Source organism: Cupressus sempervirens, chromosome 2, assembly GCF_028749045.1.
Source record: "Cupressus sempervirens isolate cs-2001-9-10 chromosome 2, ASM2874904v1, whole genome shotgun sequence".
NCBI lineage: Eukaryota > Viridiplantae > Streptophyta > Pinopsida > Cupressales > Cupressaceae > Cupressus > Cupressus sempervirens.
Window position 1 is genome coordinate 258,692,999 of NC_143119.1, and position 12,321 is coordinate 258,705,319.

At 32.4% G+C, this 12,321-nt stretch overlaps 1 pseudogene; it reads left to right on the plus strand.

Annotated features, from left to right (window-relative positions):
* The first annotated feature begins 11,093 nt into the window (after window positions 1-11,093).
* Window positions 11,094-11,576, plus strand: LOC149572038 (heat shock protein 82 pseudogene; annotated as a pseudogene).
* Window positions 11,577-12,321: the final 745 nt, after the last annotated feature.

Below are 12,321 nucleotides of genomic sequence, written 5' to 3' on the forward strand. Positions count from 1 at the left end.
TGATGTATGACCTATCTTACAATAGTAATGAAAGTAGGTATTTGATTCCTTTGAGCACCTTGTTTGGAGGATTCACCTTCTTCTTTGTATCCAAGTTCTGCTTTGCCCTTTTGCCTATAAAGATTTTGCTCATTTTGCTGATTCAATTGATCCATGTCTGCTTTGGGATTTCATTATTCTTTCATTGAGTTGCTTTTCAAAATTTAGATCAACTTTCAATCTTTCATTGATTTTCCTTTCAATGTTTAAATCATTCCTTAACCTTTCATTTTCAGATCTTAGACTCATGATTTTCTCATTTGCATTGGAGAGCTGATTGATAAGACTTTCTTGCTGAAGGATTGATTTTGAGTTTCATTGTTCCTTGCCTCCATGCCTTCATTTGCCTTATTTATCTATTCCAAAATTTCACACAATCTTATTGTCTGAATTTCCTTTTCTCTTTTCAAATTTCTTACCTCTTCTTGTAGGGAGCCATTCTTTTCTAGGAGTTCTTTGATTGCATCATTTGTTTCATCTGAACTGCTTGAAGGGAAAAAGTCTTCAATCTTCTCTTCAACATACTGGTGGTCATTCATTTATTTTGCAAGTTCCTTCCTTCTTTTTAAGGATTAGAAAAGATGCTCTTTTGCTTCCTTGAGTTGAGCTATAGCCATCTCCAAATCTAGCTTCTCATTGTCAATAGCTTTGTCAAGTCTGAATATCTCCATTGTCCTCGATCTTTGCTCAAGCTTTCAAACTTTATCCTAAGAACCACAATGCTTTGATACCAATTATTGGAAATAATCAAGACTAGCTAGGTTATTGAGAGGGGAGGGGTGAATTAGTAACCTCAAAACTTTTGAAAAATTCAACACTTAATAACATAATCCATTCACCATTACTAGATCTAATCTACTGCATGCATGAGAAACTGAAATAACAAAACACTTTGAACACAATATGTGGTGACCTAGAAACCTTCCAAATAGAAAGTAAATCTGGGGTGGGGATGATACCTACAAAACTTCAATACTGTAGTATAAAGTTGGCCTGTTGAGGCTTACAATGATCACTTCTAATGATCTACCCTGTGAGGAACAATTAGGACTGCTAGGTCCACCTTGTTAGAGGTTTTAAAAACATACAATGAAGTATGCACTTAGTAAAGAGATTTAAAGAAAAGACTGTTAAGTTGACCTTATTAAAGGATTTGAAGCTGATTCACCTATTCGGATGAAACAATAGATCTAACTACAACTGAATTGCTGATTAAGATCCTTGAAATTTTGATCACCTCTTTGTAATAGATATAACTTGACTACTCCTAATTTGACCTTGCCCTTTTCTCTGCTGCTAATTCACATTCTCATGCATCAAAACATTACAACTTCTCCATGCTTCTTGCTTGGGTATGATACAATACATTACATATATACCAACCCAATTCTCATAATTACAAGGTCGGCCAAAACACAAGTTAACACCAATATTATTGAGTTGGCCCAAATGTAGAAACTCGGGTTCTGAAAGTTGACTTGGTGAATTTTTGATACTTGACATCCACTACATTACTCAACATCATCATGCATTCGGTAGAAGTAGAGGCTTGGTCCATACTAATCACTCAACGTAGCTTTGAACTCAGTGTACACTAGAGACTAGGTAGATACTATGTCACTTGGTAGAAATTGAATTCCATGTTTACCATGCCTACGCTCGGTAAAAACTACTCATCCCATTACTCGGTTAACACTAGCTTCACATCACAAGAACTGATGACTCGATAGACACTACGAAGCTCGGTAAGCACTAAACTACTCGGTCTGAACTATTGGACTTTGCACTGCCTAAATACACTTGGTAACCACTGGAATGCTTGGTATGAATTGTGAAACTTAGTAACCACTGAATTGCTCAACGAACACTGGAGATTGAATGAAGAGCTCGATAATCATACAAAATATGAATAAGTGTTGTCCCTAATAATAAACAAGACCTAATGCCAACAATTTTGACCTAGGAAAATGACCTACTAAGTTAAGATATTGTATGATCTAATGGATGCATGCATGTTATGGTTTTATGGACATGGATTTATTAAGCACTAAAAAGTTTTATTTGTACATTTGGACCTTGGATAATTGATTCAACCCCCTCTCAGTTATTCTAAAGAATTCCAACAATTGGTATCAAAGTATTGGTGCTTGTGAGGAATAGTTTGAAGGTACTAAAAGCTAAAAATCAAGATGTACAAAAAGGAGGTGCCTAACTGAACAAGAAATTTTTTTCCTGCATGAAAAAGTTTGATGGAGCTATATCTAGGAGGTCTTGGAGACTATACACAATCAACCATCGCTACTGAGCATATTGATCTTGCTAGAGCTCTTACTGCTAATGATTTGAAAAAGAAGAAAGAACACAATCAAGCAATGTTAGAGCTTGCCTCTGTCCTAAGCCACTCAGAGTTTAATGACATCAAAGGATGTGATACTTCAAAGAAGATGTGGGATGCTATACAAATAATTTATAGAGGAGATAAGAATATTTTAAGAGCCAAAGCCGAAAGTCTAAGAGGAAAGTTTGATGACATGAGAATACAAGAAGGTGAGACCATTGTCCAGTATTGCACAAGAATCAAAGATGTTGTGAATGCTATCAAAGGAGCTAATGGTGTTATTGAGGATGACACTATAACCAAAAAAGTATTGAGAACACTGCTTGCTACCTATCTATGCTATTAGAGTCTTTGTCATACAAGAATTAAGGTGTGTTCCTGGTAGTAATATGACCCTTGAAGAAATGATGGGTAGACTCATTGCCTTTGAACTCTCTAATTTTGATAATTTCAAAACTTAAAATGTTGAATCTCTATGCAAAGATAAACTGTCACTAAAAGAACCTAAAGAGAATAAGAAAAAGGTCAAGCATATTTCTAGTGACAGTGATACAAATGAAGATGATGTCAAAGAGCTTGAAGCATTGCTGGCAAGGAGATTTCACAGAGGCAAAGGGAAATACAAAAGTAAGCTACCTATCATGTGCTTTAGTTATGATGAGGTTGGTCATATTACTACTAGATATATAGAGAAGAAGAACAATAAAAGTGGAGAAAAATATAGAGGTAAAAGAGATGAAAACAACAAAGACTATAAAGACAAAGGAAAGAAGTCTTTCTACATTGCTAAAGAGGAAATAAAAGATGAATCTGATGACCATGATGATGAAGCTCTATCTGTTGTTATGAAGGATGATTCTAATGAGGATGAAGTAGTTGCACTGATATCTTATGTCAACAAGAGTGATAGATGGATCATTGATAGTGGATGTTCACATCACATGAATGGAGACAAAAGTAACTTCATTACCCTTGATTACTACAACGGAAATAGTGTTAGATTTGGTGATGATGCACTCTGTTTGATAAAAGAAATGATCAATCAAATTGACAGAAAAGATCATGTGTGACAATGCTTATTATGTAGATAGACTTAACTATAACTTGTTGAGTGTGTCACAACTGAATAGTTTAGGTTGAAAAGTCAAATTTGAGAACAAGAAAGAAAAGATCTACGACACTAATAGTAAAAAAATTGGAAATGGAGATCAAACTAGAGGTAATCTATTTTATCTTGACATGAATGATGCTACTTGTCTTGTTGTAGAACTTGATGATGTGTGGCTATGGCACAACATGTTATGTCATGTTAACTTTAATAACTTACTCAGTATTAGTAACATGAAAAGAGTAAGAGGTTTTCCTAAACCGAAGAAACTTGATAATGTGATTTGTAAACAATGTCAGTTAGGCAAGATGACAAAATCTAGTTTTAAAATTAAAATCTCACTTCTCTAAAGAAATTATAGAATTAGTTCATACTGATTTGTGTGGACCAATTGATGTGAAAAGCTACAAAGGTCACAAGTACATTATCCTATTTACTGATGATTATTCTAGGACGATGACAGTTATTTTTTTGAAACAAAAATTTGATGCTTTTCAAATGTTTAAGTGGTACTTGGCAAGAGTTGAAAAGGAGATTGGAAAAAGCCTGAAATGTTTGAGATTTGACAAAAGCAAAGAATTTACATCAAATGAGCTTGATATATTCTGTAATGATAGAGGAATCAAAAGACAAACTTCTACACCTAGGACCCCTGCACAAAATGGGATTGCTGAAAGGAGGAACAAATCTGTAATGGACTATGCTAGAACACTGATGATGGAGAAGAATGTTTCTTTAAAATACTAGAGAGAAGATGTAAGTACAACTGTCTATACCTTGAACTGAGTACAAGTCAAGAAAGGTACTAATTCAACACCTTTTGAACTATGGTATGGATACTCACCCAATGTAAAATATTTTAGGTATTTGGAAGCAAGTGTTACCTTCTTAAGGACAAAAGGAATGGTAAATTTGATGCTAAAAGTGAAGAAGGTATATTCCTAGGCAATTCCACAAGACATAAAGCTTATAAGTGTTTAAATACTAACACTAAAAAACTTGTGGGAAGTGAAAATGTGAAGTTTGATGAATATATAGAGGTACATGTAGCTGAACCTATGAAGGAACTTGAAGAGTACAAATATTTTGTATACTTTTATGAAGATATGCCTGTTGATGAAGGTGTTGTGAACCAAGTTATAAATCAATAACAAGTATAAGTGACTGCCGAGTCAGATACAATGGATGCCGAGTTGCATTCAGGAATCGAGTTGTAAACATAAGCTAAGGTACATTCTAATTTTGAGATCAATGTATATGAAAGGAATGCTAATTTACCTGATAGAGAAGTACACAATGATTCTAAAGTTGATAGACCCATTGAAGAAATAAGAGCAGAGCCAAGATTGTCAAAGTATGTTAGAAGACATCATCCCGTTGAACAAATTATTGGAGATAAAGAAGCTAGAATAATGATAAGGATTAGGTTGAGAAGTGATACATGTTTGTTGAGCATGCATGAGCCTAATTCAATGAAAGATGCATTCGAGAATGAAGACTGGAGTAAAGCCATGAAAGAAGAGATTGATTAGATTGAGAAGAACAAGACATGGACTCTAGTACCCAAACTAAAGAAAAAGAATGTGATTGGAACCAAGTGGGTGTGCAAAAACAAGCTAGGTGAGAATGGTGAAGTCACAAGGAAGAAGACAAGATTAGTTTGCAAGGGGTATGCACAAAAAGAGGGAATTGACTATGGAGAGACATTTTCCCCAGTTGCAACATTGGAGGAGTAAGAACTCTACTTGCTTACTTTGCATACAAAGCTTTTAGAGTTTATTAGATGGATGTGAAGTCAACATTTTTGAATGGTATACTAGAAGAGGAGGTTTACATAGAATAGCTTGAAGGATATGTTGATCCAAATGACAAGAAAATGGTATGTAGATTACACAAATCTTTATATGGTTTAAAGAAAGCCCCAAGAGCATGGTATGAAAGGCTTTAAAATTATCTTGTGAAGATTGGTTTTGAGAACACTAATGATAACAACAATCTATATTTGAAGATAGAAGGAGGTAAAGGTATTTTACCAGCTGAAATTTTTGTTGATGATATCATATTTGGAGGTCAAAATGCATTATGTAAGACATTTGAAAATTAAATGAAGAAAAAATTTGAGATGTCTATGTTTGGAGAGATCAAGTTCTTTGTTGGTTTGCAAGTATATTAGATGAAATGTGGTATTTACATCACTCGGGTTAAGTAAGTAAAGGAAATATTGAAAACTTTTGGTATGGAGGATTCAAAACTAGTTAGCACTCCTATGGTGACATGACACAAAATTTCAAAGATTGATGATTTTGGTGAAGTGAATCAAACACTGTACATGTCTATGATTGGCAAGTTGCAATATGTAGTACATAACAGACTTGGCATTACATTAGCTATTGCGATTGTTGCAAGGTTTCTTGCAAATCCTAAGGAGAATCATTTGATGACTGTTAAGAGAATTATGAGATATCTGAAAGGAACAAAAGATTATGGTCTATACTATAAGAAAAATGATAAATTTGAGTTAAGAGCCTATACAAATGCTGATTAGCTTGGAAACATTGATGAAAAATAGAGTACAAGTGTGGAGCATTTTTCTTAGGAAAGAGATTGGTCACCTAGACCAGTATGAAACAAAATTGTATATCTCAATATACGGCTGAAGCTAAATATGTGGCTGCTACAATAAATTGTACAAATGTGGTATGGATCAAACAACTACTCAAATGCATAGAGGAAGAAATTACTAAATTTGTGGTACTTTATTATGAAAATACAAGTGCTATAAACATGTCAAAGAACCCTGTGATGAACGCAAAGACAAAGCACATTGAAATCAAGTATCATTACTTGAGAGAGTTGGTTCAAGAAAAAGAAGTGAGAATGGAATATGTGAATACAAAAGAACAAATAGTTGATATATTCACAAAAACTTTACCTAAGGATGCACATGAATATCTTAGAGGTAAACTAGGGGTGATACCCCTATCCAAAGCTACTTAGGAAGCATGAGTACTGCCTTGCATCAACTAAGTTGAATGTCATATTTTAAAATTTGGTGCAATGGATCTTACTTTAGGAGCTACCTAAAGTAATGAAGGAGTTGAATTAGATGATTTATGAGGGAGAACCTAAATTGATTATATCTGCATGAAAAGATGACAAGTTTTTGGCATTGTTGTCAAAGAGGGAGATATAAGAAAGAAAGAGGGAGATAAAGAGGGCGAGATACTCTAAAAAGAAAGATATTGATATAAGTTAGAGGGAGAAGATACATTGAAGGAGATTGACAAAGCTTACATTACCTATATAGAGGAAGGACATATACTGATAGAAGGAGAAATTTCAAAGATATTAATTTTCTTTTTGGTATTGTTGTTGGTATTGGTTTTCCATCAATGCCAAAGAGGGAGATTGTTGAAAAGAGATTATGTAAATGTGTTTATGGTATTTCATGTTTACATTTTTGCAAAGTTATTTTGACCTAGGACAATGACCTACTAAGTTAACATATTATATGATCTAATGGATGCATGCATGTTATGGTTTTATGGATATGGATCTGTTAAGCACTAAATTTTTTTATTTGTACATTTGGACCTTGGATAACTGATTCACTCCCCCCCTCTTAGTTATTCTAAAAAATTCCAACACCCTCAAGAAATCACCATTTTCTTCATAACAAACTTAAGCCATATGCTTAGATTTTCTTATCAACCTTAGCAACTTTGTTCCATCTTACTGGAAATCTTTAAATACACATGGCTTCTCTGTTCTCTTATCTTCTTCACATATCTCATTCTCACACTCTTTAAAGTTTTTCTATGTGCCTCCTTAAATAGGTAATTCTGGTCCTTTTCATTTCTCACAATCACCACAGGTCTTGCGGTTTGCGATCTAATCCAACAGATTCATTGTATTTGTTCATCTCCTTCTTTTCTAGAAACTTCTCATGAAATTTGATCATTAGATCTATTACCTAATCCTCTCCTTGAATTAAATGATCCAATACATCAATCCTTATCTTCAACATGCTTTCCATATCCCAAGAAATCAACTAAGTTGATTGGAAATCATGATTTCTCATACACATTCAAAATACTATCCATCAGTCATTACAAGGTTTTGACACTCGGTGATCACTAATTTTCTCAACTAATATAGAGCTTCTAGCTCGACATCAACATTGTTTACTTGGTCAATACTAATGCTCGGTCAACACTGGATTAGCTTGGCACTTACTATGGTTGGTTGACACTAGCATCACTCAACATGAACTTCAAGTTCCTTAATCTTCTATTGTATTCCTCAGTCAAGCTTATGCAATCTGTCAGTCTTTTCTTATGCCTTCAAAATGTAAACAATCAAATTATCTTGTCAAAGTCTAACTAATCAAATGTCCATTGTAGCTTCCTTTTCATAACTCAACCTTTCCACTAGGTGCTTTTGTTATTAGAAAATTCTCAAATCCTCTTCATCAATCAAATAGATATGATATTTAGATAAGATAGCAACATGTCTCATTAGTAGATTTGACATCAATGACAACATGACAATTGTTTGAATTATAGTTTCCAACACATCTATGTTGGAATAAGCTCTCTTCTGGTATTCACACATTCTTAAAATAAGTTCTAGAATATCATTTAGACTTGTTTGGTTGACCCAGAAGAGGAATCGAAAGATGCATATTCTATGTTTGGTTGCAAATAGAAACATGAATTGGAATAAGTTTTTATTTTTTATTTTAATGTTTTTTTTAGTTTGGTAGTATTTTAAATAAACAAGAGTTTTTATTTATAAAATCTGGCTTTTTTTTTTTTTTTTCTAATGCTAAATTATTTTATGTAGCCTTTATTTTATTTTTTAAAATTGACTTAATCAGTGAAAGGTATACCACAACCTTTGAAATTCAAAGGACATATTATATTGTAAATTATAATTTTATTTCTAAACTAAATCAAATTATTTTAAAATCATATTCAATATTGTTTATAGCTACTTAAATTCTAATTGAGATTTTTAAATATTTATGATTATTATTTAAAATATGAAAAATTAATATTTTAAATTATAAATATCTGATAGCATTTTCTAAAAATTGAAATGTTAAATATAAGTATAAGATCAAAACTAAAATTATCTTATTTTTAAATATAGTAAAGAAAATAAAAATTACAAACAAATTGAGGTCATTAATATGATATTTAAACGATCTTTCAACATAGTTTTAATTATAAGACTAAACACAATATTTATTTGTTAAGATAATTTTATGAATGTTTATAAAAGATATTGAATACGATGTTAGGCTTTTTTTTTATTTAAAAAAATATAACATATAAACTTTAAATAATGTTGGCCTAGTTTATATCTTATGATGAGCAGAGGAAATAGTCAAAAAATTTATTCGAGTGACAAAATGCTATTGAGTTGTTAAGTCATGAACCCTACAACCCATCAAATTGGGTTTATTAAAAACTAGAATAAGAATCATATGTTCTTATTCCACCTTTTTTAAGGAATCCCTCTATGCTCATTTTGGGGTCAAATTGGGATAAACTAATTCTGATTCTAATTTTGTATTTTGCAAACAAGTGCCAGATTTGCAAATGTGGGTATTTAGATTTTTCTATTTTGACCCAATTCTTGCAACCAAATGGGGCCTAAGTGTGTTTGGAAACAAGCACTTACAAGCCCTTTGAATCAACTTTGATCACATTTCTAGAATATGAGGGATCTTGATATGCCCCTTCATTTCCAAAGTGATCCATGTGTTACTCCCTAAAATAATGGGAAAAATGATTTCAACTCAAAGCTTCAATTATATGTTAAGTAATACTTAGAATGCTTGCTATTATTTAGCCAAGGCTTAATCCCTTATTCAAAGTAATTAATTATTATCTAGGAATCTTCTTCTACCTCCAAACAATTTATCTTGACTTGACTATCATGTACAAACATTTTGTTAAAGCTATTATTTCAAATTCATAATCAATATTCCTAAGAATGTAGGATGAAAAGACTCTTAAATAGGATCTTTTCTAGTTTGACATGATATATATAGCTCTACTTCTTTTTTGGTTCCCTCAGATTTCCCATCATAGTTCATTTTCAAATGACCTAACATAAGGGGGACCATTTTATCTCATATCAACTTTACTAGATGTGTGCTCAATCTATTAATGACTACCAAACATATACGATTTAAACCAAACAGATCCTTATGTCAATACTCATTAAAAACTTGGTATTTTCATGATATTTGAAAATAACAAGAAGTTTGAAAATAATGAAAATATATAAGAAAACTAGTATGTCTCGCTGAAATTGATCACATGGTGTTATCCAAAATATTGAGTCATTACAAATTCATACATATTTTTCGAAAGCAATTATCTATGTGATAACCATACACCCTAATTTTTGAATTCTTATGCTCCTAAATAATAATTTGATTTTTTTGGTGAATATTTCAACAACTTCATAGATAAGCAAATATCTTAAAACCACTATTTGAGGTGCTAGATTGAAATGATGTAGCCACATATGTCTTTGTTGAGTATCCAAATAAAAAAAATATATATTAGATTAAATATGTATAACTAGAAATTATTTACTAATTGTCTTTTGTCACAAAACAATTGGTGGTTTCTTTTTAGCGTGAATATGAAAATAGACACTCTTATCCATTTTTTAAGTACAAAAATAATTACTACTAGGGCTTAATTTTGTGAATTATAGGCATAAGTTTTATTTAAATGACTAGAAATGTACACCACCATTTTAACTATTGGAATTTTATCATCTACTCAATTCTCTCCCTTAAGAAAATAGCAATAAACATCTATGATGCATTGTTCATAGGTTAACAAATTAAACCATTTCAGTTTTCTACTAAATTTTTGGATGAAGTTGCCTTTCATGATGCCTTAACCTTTTTACTAATGTCACTTCTTGAAGATTTCAATTTTAGAACTCTCTTTATTTACAATAATAAGAATAAAAGAAAAGTGTGAAAAATAGAAGCAAATTTGTTTTTCATGGCATCCATGTAGCATATGGCTTTCTATGGGTTGATTTCCACAAAAATATTGAAACTTGTCTTCATAACTTATGATCCTTTTTTCTTGATAATGTTGTGAGCCTTCTAGGTATCTAAATTTTCCTAAAGAAGTAAGTGCTTAATTAGCCGATAGGCTTTCCCTATGAGGTTTCTTGCAACAAGAAATTGTCTCACACCAAAAAATAAGGTACCATAAAATAGTTTCAGGTGTTAAATAAATGGTTTCCTGATAAGATTTTCCAAACATGACACTTCAATTAAAATGCATTCAATTATGCTAGTTGAATCAAAATGCATTGAATCAGGTGTAAATGTTGGCTCTCCCATCCCTCATAATGGAGAAAATATTAAGAAATCTTATTTACAAATATGATGAGATTGTGACCACTGACATATATGATTTAAAGAGATTTTGAGGACACTTCTATAGTTGTTGGAAATTAAAAATATTTCCTTTTTATTTTATTTTTCTAGAAGGTGCAATCAGTAGAATTCTTTCTTTTCATACATGGTTTCAATTTTGTTGCTCCGTTGATTGAAATGCAAGTATGAAGGCTACATTTGAGAGCTTGTGCAAAGTAATAAAGGAAATATTGATAGACAAGGTAGAGAAGGTAGTGGTATCTGACCATGTTGTGTATTCACCATGTGTGCTTGTAATAGGGGAATACAGGTGGATTACAAACATGGAGAGGATAATGAAGGCTTAAGCTTTGTGAGAGAGTAGTATGTCAAGCAAGAAAACCATGGGAATAAATCCAAACTATCCAATAATGGAGGATTTGAGGAAGAGGGAAAATATAGAAAATAATGACAAGTCTGTGAAAGATATGGTTCTGCTCATCTATGAAACCACTTTGCTGACCATTGGATTCAACCTTGATGATCCTAATACCTTTGTATCGAGGATCCACAAAATGTTGAAGTTGGGCCTCAACATTTATGAGGATCTTTTAAGAGAGATGGATTTTGACATGCCGCCTCTTAAAGCTTTCACCTAGGAGGAGAGCAAGATGGAAGAGGTGGACTAAATTCATATTTATTTTTGTCTACAGTAGGAGGAATTGCAAAAGGTTATATATGTTGAGTTTTTGTGAATAGGTTTAAGTATGATATGAAATTAGGAAATGGCCATAATACTATGCAAAAACATTAGGTGTATTATTTGTGAATAGGTTTGATTATGATCTGAGTTGGACAAAAAGGTTAGGTGTTAGAAATGCTTTAAAATAACTGAGAGGGGTGGGTGGGGGGGGGGGGGGGGTGGGGGTGAATCAGTTATTCAAGGTCCAAAGGTCCAATTCAAACTTTTCATCAGTAAAGTGTGCCCATCTAACTATTTATTCATTTAGGCTTTAATTTTCCTATACAAGAAGTTACTGTAAATCAACATGCAAGCATAACACATGAAAAGATCAACACATAACACAGTGATTTACGTGAAAACCCAATTTGGGAAAAACCACCAGTAACATGCTACTCAATTTTCACTCTTTTGAAGTGATGCCATGTGAAAGGCCTGCCCTATTAAAGGCTACAACACACTATTAAATGTGACTTGGTTAAAGGATTTAACCACCCTATTAGAAGTGGGCCTGGTTAGAGGACTTTAGATCATTCACTTGGAATGCCACCCTGTTAAATGATTTACAAATGGCTATTAAACCAATCTAAGTCCATAGGATTTTCTTTTACCCTAACTAATACAATTACTAGAGAGTAACAATAAGGGGTTTTTGATCTAATTACAACATACAACTTAACTTGCAGATTTCA